The sequence below is a fragment of the Dermacentor variabilis genome, chromosome 4, assembly GCF_050947875.1.
Source record: "Dermacentor variabilis isolate Ectoservices chromosome 4, ASM5094787v1, whole genome shotgun sequence".
NCBI classification, from domain to species: domain Eukaryota; kingdom Metazoa; phylum Arthropoda; class Arachnida; order Ixodida; family Ixodidae; genus Dermacentor; species Dermacentor variabilis.
The window spans coordinates 176,975,197-176,984,056 of NC_134571.1; positions in this window are offsets into that span (position 1 = coordinate 176,975,197).

The following is an 8,860-nucleotide window of genomic DNA, read 5'->3' on the forward strand; positions in this document are numbered from 1 at the left end:
GCCCTATCTATACTTAAAGAATAAACCATCTAGCCGAAACCAATGCTTTGATCCTTTAGGCAAGGAACCGGATCACCGTCCACTAATACTTGTTGTGCGAACCGGCATAAGGAAACTGTTCCCCAAGTTTCTCACGTAAAAAGGTATGGGTACCATGAGATACCCAAATTCGCAGTTCATATGAATGTAAATAATGCTGAGCACCTGTTTTACTATTATACCCCTCATGTAACTTAAACGCTTTATCGAAGGGAACTTCGAACTATACTGACGCACTTAATGCACCCTTCAGCATGTTACAATGCTCAGAATATTGTAATCTTTGTAGATAACAATGTTTTAAACTGGAGGTGGATGATTAAGGTGAAAGTAATTCATACCTCCCTCCAAAGAAGTAGGATCATCACCACGTCGGTGCAAACGTTGGTGACAGATTCGGCTCCAAGCGAGATATCCAATACGAGGCCGCCTTCTCCTGCACAGAGAGAAAGGTCCGTCACAGTATTACCCGCGTGTGACATTGAGATGCTAAGTGCGTAACACGCGGTCACCCTCGTTCAAGACAGGAAGCGCAATTAAAATCGTACTTCCAACTATACTTCCTCATTGCCCGGTTCAATCAACCGAAATGCAGTCCAATAGAGCTGTCAGGCCACAACTCGTACAGCGACCCTCGATTTTTGAAGCGAAAGAAAGTAAACCGACAAATACAATGCTCGCTAATGAGAAATTTGAGCACAGCTCCATACGCGTTTTCATTTCGCGATATATTGGCTAGTGCGGACAATCTGTCTCGTGGAACACGTTGCAAACGGAGCGAAGTGCGACGCGACTGCCTCGCTAATCTGGAGACGTGACGCGTGGGCTCGATTCACACCAGCCGCCGCCGTCATACCTCCCAGACTACGCGCGCTACACTGGCGCCATCTCGTAGCCATCGTCACTACGCTTTTCTTCTCGCGCTTTCGCCATACCCTCCTACGCTTTCCTCCTCGCGTCTTTCATCCACCGCTGCGCTCCGCGTTCGCTTTCATTCTTCGCTGTGTTCGTTCGGTTGGTGACGCCACCGCCGACGCTCGCCGCAGGAACGTGCGCCTAAGAGGTATGCTTTTAAAAAAAAACAGAGCGTCGCATTCAAGTGAGCCGAATGCACCTAGCGACAGATGTGAGGTTATCACTGAGTAAATGAGCTGGTTAATTCACCCATTAACACCCGTTGGCCCCACAGGCCACGCCGTAACTCAGATCCTTATCATTTCTTTCTGTGATGGAGTAGTAGTACAAATAGCACAATAGTGAAGCACCTATAATATGGCGTCTGTACTCTGACAGAGCAGTAAATGCTTCTTTCTTTTTCTGACTGCCCACTCTGTAGTGCTCTTAATATGAGGTGACGTGCCGTGTTTTTTAATGACTTTGGCTTTGCGCTGCTAAGGACGCGGTTGCGGGATCAAATGCCTGCCTCGGCGGTCGCATTTCGATGGGGGCGAAATGCAAGAAAGCCCGTGTTTTAGACAGTATGTTTCTTCCCGCTTAAATATGTAGTACTCAGCACGTTGCCGCACCAACTGACGAGAGACATTGGTCATCACTATGCAAGCATTTATGTCCCTTAGTATATGTCTTATAAGTAAATGAATATTTATGTGAAATTGGTCCAAGTGATAGGTCGCGGGTCGTAACATGCGTATACAAAGTAAGGACCAAGGAAGCGCTGTGAAAATTTCGAAACGAATTCAGATGTCCACACAAGTGACACAACTAGCAGGATGTCGCCATTCTACAAAACAAAGTGCGCATCGCTTGCGTTGGCTTCTTGAAACTGGGCACAGGGCGTCGAACAGCTCTGCTTTGACGCCAAGGTTACGGTGGGTGACTACATCTGACGAATCTGCCAGTAAATCACCAATCCAGGGAAACCAATAGCTCCCGCACAGTAACAAGCACAGCGAGTTCACTAGTTGAGTGTTTTACTTTGTCACATGCGCCGCAAAGAGCAATATATACCAAGCTCTACTGGGCGGAAACACCTGGAGTAGTTTCTGCCTTGAGCACTTTCTTTGTGTAATCAACAGCCACCAGCGGCCACATACTTTCGTCGGATATGTTCCTCTCAAAGGCCAACGTAGTTTGCGCTGACCAGATGAATCGGCTCACAGGCTAGTCGGTACGTCTCCTGGAATTGTACAAAGCTTGTGCAGCTGAATAAAAAAGCGGAGTTAAGAAAGGAACACAGAAAGAACATGAACTTGCCGTTTCCGTGTTGGTGTCTTGCCTCCGGTTTTTGTTATTGCGCTGCAGAAGCTTTCTACAATTCGAGAAGGTGATGGCCACTAAGAATGGAATGTTAGCGAAAAACTGTTACTCAAAAGGCTCTAAATTGTTGGTAGAAGTTCTTTCACGCCACCTGTGGCTGACAAAAGAAGCCACACTCTCTGCCTCTATTTTCAAATCAGCCACGTCTGCCATATTTGCAAATGAAGTATGACTACCGTGTCTCCGTGCGTTGCAGTCGCTAATTGCTCAGACCAGGCGTGACGTCACGCAGCACATTCCTAATGTGTGCAGCCCTTGTACCATCAAGCTCGTTCAACACCAGCCGAAGTCTTCTCTTTGAAGCTTCTCGCGTTGCCCGCACCACAAACCCCGGGCGCTATCAACGAGCCGCCAGCCGGCTCAATGCCACGACAGCGTGCGCTTGCAAAACTATAGGCCGAGCGAGTTGCGGCGTGGGTATTCACGTGCCGCTGAACGCTAACGTCGTGCTTATAGATGTGTGGACGCAAGTACCGCGATAGAACGTGCTACCTCAAGCGGCAGCCCGGGCGCGGGAGCCATAGGAGCTGGCCATCGGTGGAAGCCGAACGCACCGTCCTCGTGTGCGTCGCTGCATCGGTCTCAAAAATTGTTTACGGGTTTCGACGCGTCCGAAAGACACACATGAATAACGTGCACAAAGACGTGGTATTCGAGTGCTCTGGGCTAACTTCCACCACCTGGGCTTCTTTAGTGCTCAGCCGGACCAGGTTGCGCAATACAGGCTTAGCAAGTTCGCTATTAATATGAAAGTAGCTCACCTGATGCGGTTCGGTGAAAGCCGTATGAAAAGCGGGCGACGCCGAAAATGTTCGGGACCTGCACAGAGCGTAAAAAAAGAAGATCGGCAGTTAAAATTACCACCTACATTAAACACCTGTCAAACCCGTTGTATGCTTAACGTAGAAAAATGTACGGCCTCAACGAAATACAGCGATACTCACGAGGTGCATTCCGATCAAAAAGATGGCTTCCTTCCTCGTTGCGATCATGGCTTCCTCTTGTCATCTTCTTCTTTATTGTTGATGGTGATTACGTTCCTTACATATGCTACGTATCCACTACGGGAGAAAGAAGACTGAATTGAGCAGTCGGAGAAAACAAGGCATAGAAAGCAAATGTCCGGTTGACCCAATATGACAAACCGAATAAAACAGTATCACAATTTTAAAAGTTAGAGGTGAAGGACACTGTATAAATAATAGAAAGCGTGAAGAAATTAGACATGAGTAGTCAGGACACATCAAAAAAGAAAAACCCGAAAGAAAATCAAAATTTCTTTTATGCATTAAGAAAACACAGAAGAAAACTTGACAGTGAATTTAGCTTCCGCTAAAGAGGATGAAAGCGAAAGCCAGCGAGCTTATGAGAATATTCATCAAATTACATTGACATTGTCATTTGCGTGCGTTCTTACTTCTTATTATTTTTTTTCTCCTTGCTTATTCCGGCTAAGGTTTTCTTCAAAGATCCACAGAAACTCGATGAAATCCAGAATATCCACCTCTTTGTTAAATGGGGAGAATAACGGTACTTGTTCCTGTTTAAAATTTACCTCATCGGATTTTGGGTAGGCACGTTACCATAGAATGGCTTGTTGTTGTCTTAAAGTATCGCTTGGTGGGCGACACTCGGTCATATACCAGACAAAGCACATTGATTTCAAATTTTCACGTCTGTTTTCATATCGCTCGAGAACCGAATTTTTCCAGACGTTAGTACTGAACTCGTCCGGTTCTCCTTCTTTCATTTTTTAATTTGTCTTTTTGAATCGAATCCTGTGTTCTGGCTTCGAACTATTGACACTGTCCATGTCTTGAGACTGGGATGACATTGAGAAATTGAGGAAAAACCATGCGGCTTCTTGAGCTGATGCTTCCACTGCATTGAGTAGCTTTAGATTAATCTGCTGCAACGATTGAATGCAGGTAAGTTAAGCCTCTGGCCTTTCTTCAATAACCTTTTGTATCTCCTTGTTAGGATTTGGCATTCTCTAATTGTCCTTGTTCACGTAGTCTACAACACACGCAGCACAGGCGTGTGCATAGAGGACGACTTGGATCCGTTGACTGCTTCAGTCCGTTGACTGCTTCAGTCTTGAGTTCTAACCCAAGACTGAAGCAGTCAACGGATTGAAGTAGTTCACTTTAGTGTATGTGGTATCTCTTTACAGCATAATCGTAGGCCTTAAAATCCCAAAACGTACGATCTCCATGTACTCATCGTTGCCTTTGATCTTGTGATGCTTCCACATTAGTTTGATACTCTCATAGACAGTATGTTCCACTGATTCGTGGGTTTCATTGTATGTTTATTTTAGGTAGGCACGTGTAACGAGCTTTTCTACGCCATTTGGAGGTGGTATCGCAGTTACCACAGTGATTTTCCGCATGGGCAAGACAGGTGCATTGAATCGGCACCTGGTTGAGCCATTCTCCAAACGCGTATGTGTTTGTATGTGTGCGCGTTAGACACTCACGCACTTTTGAATTGACTACCACCAAAGCTCGCCGGTTCGAGTGCCTTAATTAACTTCGCCTTAATTAACACTAAAGGTCGTGGGTTCGACTCCCACCAGAGGTCGTGGCTTCTAGTGCCCTAATTAAATATACCCTAATTAACTATGCCTTAGTTAACCCCAAATATCGTGGCAGTGCCTCCCAGCCACCAATGGTTTTGGGTTCGACTCCCACCTAAAGTCGTCGGTTCGAGTGCCTTAATTAACTATACCTCAGTTAACTGTGCCTGAATTTTTTTCGCATTATTGAACAACAAAAATCGTATTATTTGGAAAGATTGGTTGCGCTTTCTAGACGATCACAAGGAAGAAAACAGGACAAGCGCAATCAAAGCACATTTGCGCCTGTCCTGTCTTCTTTCTTGTGATCGTCTAGAAAGCGCAACCAATCTTTCCAAATACAATGAGCCAACTTGCCAAACAACGCATTCTGCTAAAAATCGTAGGTTCGACTCCTACCAATGGTGGGGGTTCGACCCTTTAGAAAATATCTGGTTAGAAAAAGAGGGCTCTTTAGTGCTGTGGTCGACAAACTGCCGTTTGTCTTCCACATGCTTAAACTATAGATCATTATTTTGTAGATTGTAGGAATGCCTTGTTTTTCTGAGACATTCTCCAAAGAACACTTAAAGAAGATTTAGACATCACACCACACGCAATCCGCTTCATGCTTTTTCAGGATGCCTATGACCCACCATATGACATGTTCATGGTGCTTGGCTTACATAGCTTGTGGCGCAGTGCAATGAATGACAGGCACGCAGAACCACCGCAAAGCACTCGGTCGTTCTTTCGGGAATCTGCTGCCTACGTTCGTAGTGTGTACGCTGCGCAAAAAAAAGCGCCGGAATGGATGCCTTTATTGGACGCTTGCACCTAGTTGCCTTAATTTTCAAAGCGTTTTCAGCCACGTCAAGTTTCTGTGTACTATAGTGCTTTTGTTTTTCTTGTTTTGCCTAAGATTCTCTTCCACTGTAATAAAGAAAAAGAAGAAGCGCGGGCATGACCCAGTGGTAGAGTAACTGACTCCCGCGCAGAGGGTCTGGGTTCGATATCGGTGGAAAGTGGGTATCTTTTTATTTTTCTCATTCCCGGCGAAAGCTACTACAGACACCAGATGCGGGCACTGGAGGCAACCACGAACACCATCGCCAAGCGAAACAGCTATGGGAATGAGCCCACACCAGCTTACGCTGAATAAAAAAAACGAATTTCAAGAAATAGTTTTGCGCAGCGGACAGCCATGAGAAGCAAGTGTACTATTAAGCTTTCCTGCTTCCGTTTGGCGCCTCTTGCACCGACCATGTTCAAGCTCCTCGGGTGGATCTGTGTCAATTGACTAAACCATTATTTAGAGGAGGCTTCCTTATTCAGTTCACTCAGTGAACACAGTCTTAAGATCTGCACACTCCAGAGCTTCTATATTCTGACGAGATTAGTTTAAAAAACAATTAGGCGGGACCACAGACACATAATCGTACTTCCCATCATAGTTTCTGTGGATTGACAGAAAGGTTTCTTATTCGGTCATACAAGAAGCAATGATAATAGATTAGGTAGAAGGGCGAAGCTTAGAAGGCGAGACCGATTGGGGCTTAAGAACATCGAGTTGGAGAGTAAAGACGGCGCAATGATGAATGAATGAATGTGTGGTTTTTCTTGGCGCAAGGGCCAGGTATGGCCAAAGAGCGCCATGCAAGTGTTAATGATTTCGCAGTGGAGTGATGGGTTCTATGGAGTTGATGTGACGTTGCTGTAAATGGGCCTAAAATATAGTCGCTGTAAAGTGCGTAAAATGTATGTGTAATAAAATTATGGCGATGACAAATGACGCGTACTATGAGCATTGAGGTGCATTTCAGAATAATGATACGATATTAAAAATTGCATGATTTTCTAAAATTAACTAGAGCACCATGGCCTCGTTAGAGCTCTTGCGACACAAGGGCCTGGAGGCGTGTGCTATATAAAACAACTATCACAGCGGCATCCTCTGGAAAGAGGATGCGCTACGAGTTTAATGATCTTATTACATGTGGCACAACATCATTTAAAAAGTTGAGGACTGTCTTGGGGTCAAAAAGCGGTTCCTTACCGAGAAACATAGCCGGGTGTAGAGGGATGTTATAATGGTAAGCAAGCGGAAAATGTTTCTTTCTCTCCGTTTCGGCTTCCCGGCACTCCAGGAGCACGTGGAGGACGCTAAGCCTCTCACCGCATCTACCACAGGTTGGAGGTTCACTTTCAGTAAGCCGATAACTATGGGTGCAAACGTGTGTCCTATTCTAAGGCGACAGAATAGGACATCTATTCGCCGAGATTTTGTTGGGGAGGGCCAAAAACCTATCTGGGGCTTTATAACGTGCAGTTTGTTATTTGTTTGCGCGTCCCACGTGCACTGCCAGTGATGTCGCAGTTTATTTCGTAAGAAAGGCCTCAGATCTGTGACAGGCACATCAGCGGTAAGGTTAACAGCTTGCGATGTGATTGACGTGGCCATCTCGTCCGCGAGAACGTTACCTTCGGTTCCCCTATGGCCAGGGACCCAGCATATTATGATGTTCTGGTTAGATGAGTACGCTTTACACAATACCGAATACAGTTAATTGAATACGGGATTTTTATGTTTGTAGAGTGACATTAGGGCCTTCACAACGCTTAGAGAGTCTGTATAGATCGCTGCTTTTGGAAGTTTTGATCTTCTTATATGCTTCACAGCAGAGAGCAATGCGTAGGCCTCGGCCGTAAAGATGCTTGTTTCCGGATGCAGTACATCGGATTCCGAGAAGGATGGGCCGACGGCTGCATAGGATACCCCGGCATCTGACATCGAAGCGTCTGTGTAGAACTCTGCGCAGGCGTGTTTGTACAGCAGTTATAGGAAATGCATTCTGATTTCAGCCTCAGGAGCGTGCTTTGTAACTTTTATAAAGGATATGTCACATTGCATCACCTGCCACTCCCAAGGAGGTAAGAGCTTGGTTAGGTGCATTAAGCGATGCTCGAGGAGTGGGACATGCATTTCATCGCTAAGCTCCCTCACACGCAGCGAGAAAGGCTGTCTTATGGAGGGGCGATTGCTGAAAAGTGTAGCGCACGTCATATCGGTAACGGTATGAAAACATGGATGTTGAGGATTGGAGTGTACTTTAAGGAAATATGTAAAGCTAATGTATGATCTCTGTAGGTGGAGAGACCATTCATTCTATTCGACATATAAGCTTTTAATCGGGCTTGTTCTGAAAGCGCCCATGGCTAAGCGGATACCTAGATGGTGAACAGGGTCTAGCATCTTTAGCGCGCTCGGGGCGGCAGAGTTATATACCACGGCACCATAATCTAATCGTGACCGGACGAGGCTCTTATAGAGATTCATTAGGCACTTCCTGTCACTACCCACGTAGTCTAGGATAGAAGTTTCATTAGGTTCATTGTTTTCAGACACTTTTCTTTAAGATGTTTAATGTGTGGGACGAAAGTAAGTTTATTGTCGAGTATAACGCCTAGAAATTTGTGCTCTTTGTTTACAGGTATCCGATGTCCACACATTTCCAAGCAAGGATCCGGAACCAGACCTCTCTTCCTTGTAAACAGCACACAAGAACTCTTTTGAGGATTGATTTTAAAACCATTTTTCTCTGCCCACACTGACACCTTGTTCAAACCATGCTGTACCTGTCTCTCGCATACTGCGAGGTTACAGGATTTGAAGCCTATTTGAATGTTGTCCACATAGACGGAATACAACATGGCCGGTGGTAAGGAAGCACGAAGCGTTGTCATCTTAACAATAAAAAGTGTGCAACTGAGCACGCCTCCCTGGGGTACACCAGTTTCTTGTGTAAAAGGACGTGACAGCACATTGCCGACTTTCACCCGGAAGGTACGATTGGACAAGCAGCTTTTTATTAGGTTGAGCATATTACCATGAATGCCCATTTCCGATAAGTCTCGCAAGATCCCCTATCGCCACGTTGTGTCATACGCCTTTTCCATATCGAGAAATATCGAGAGGAAGAACTGTTT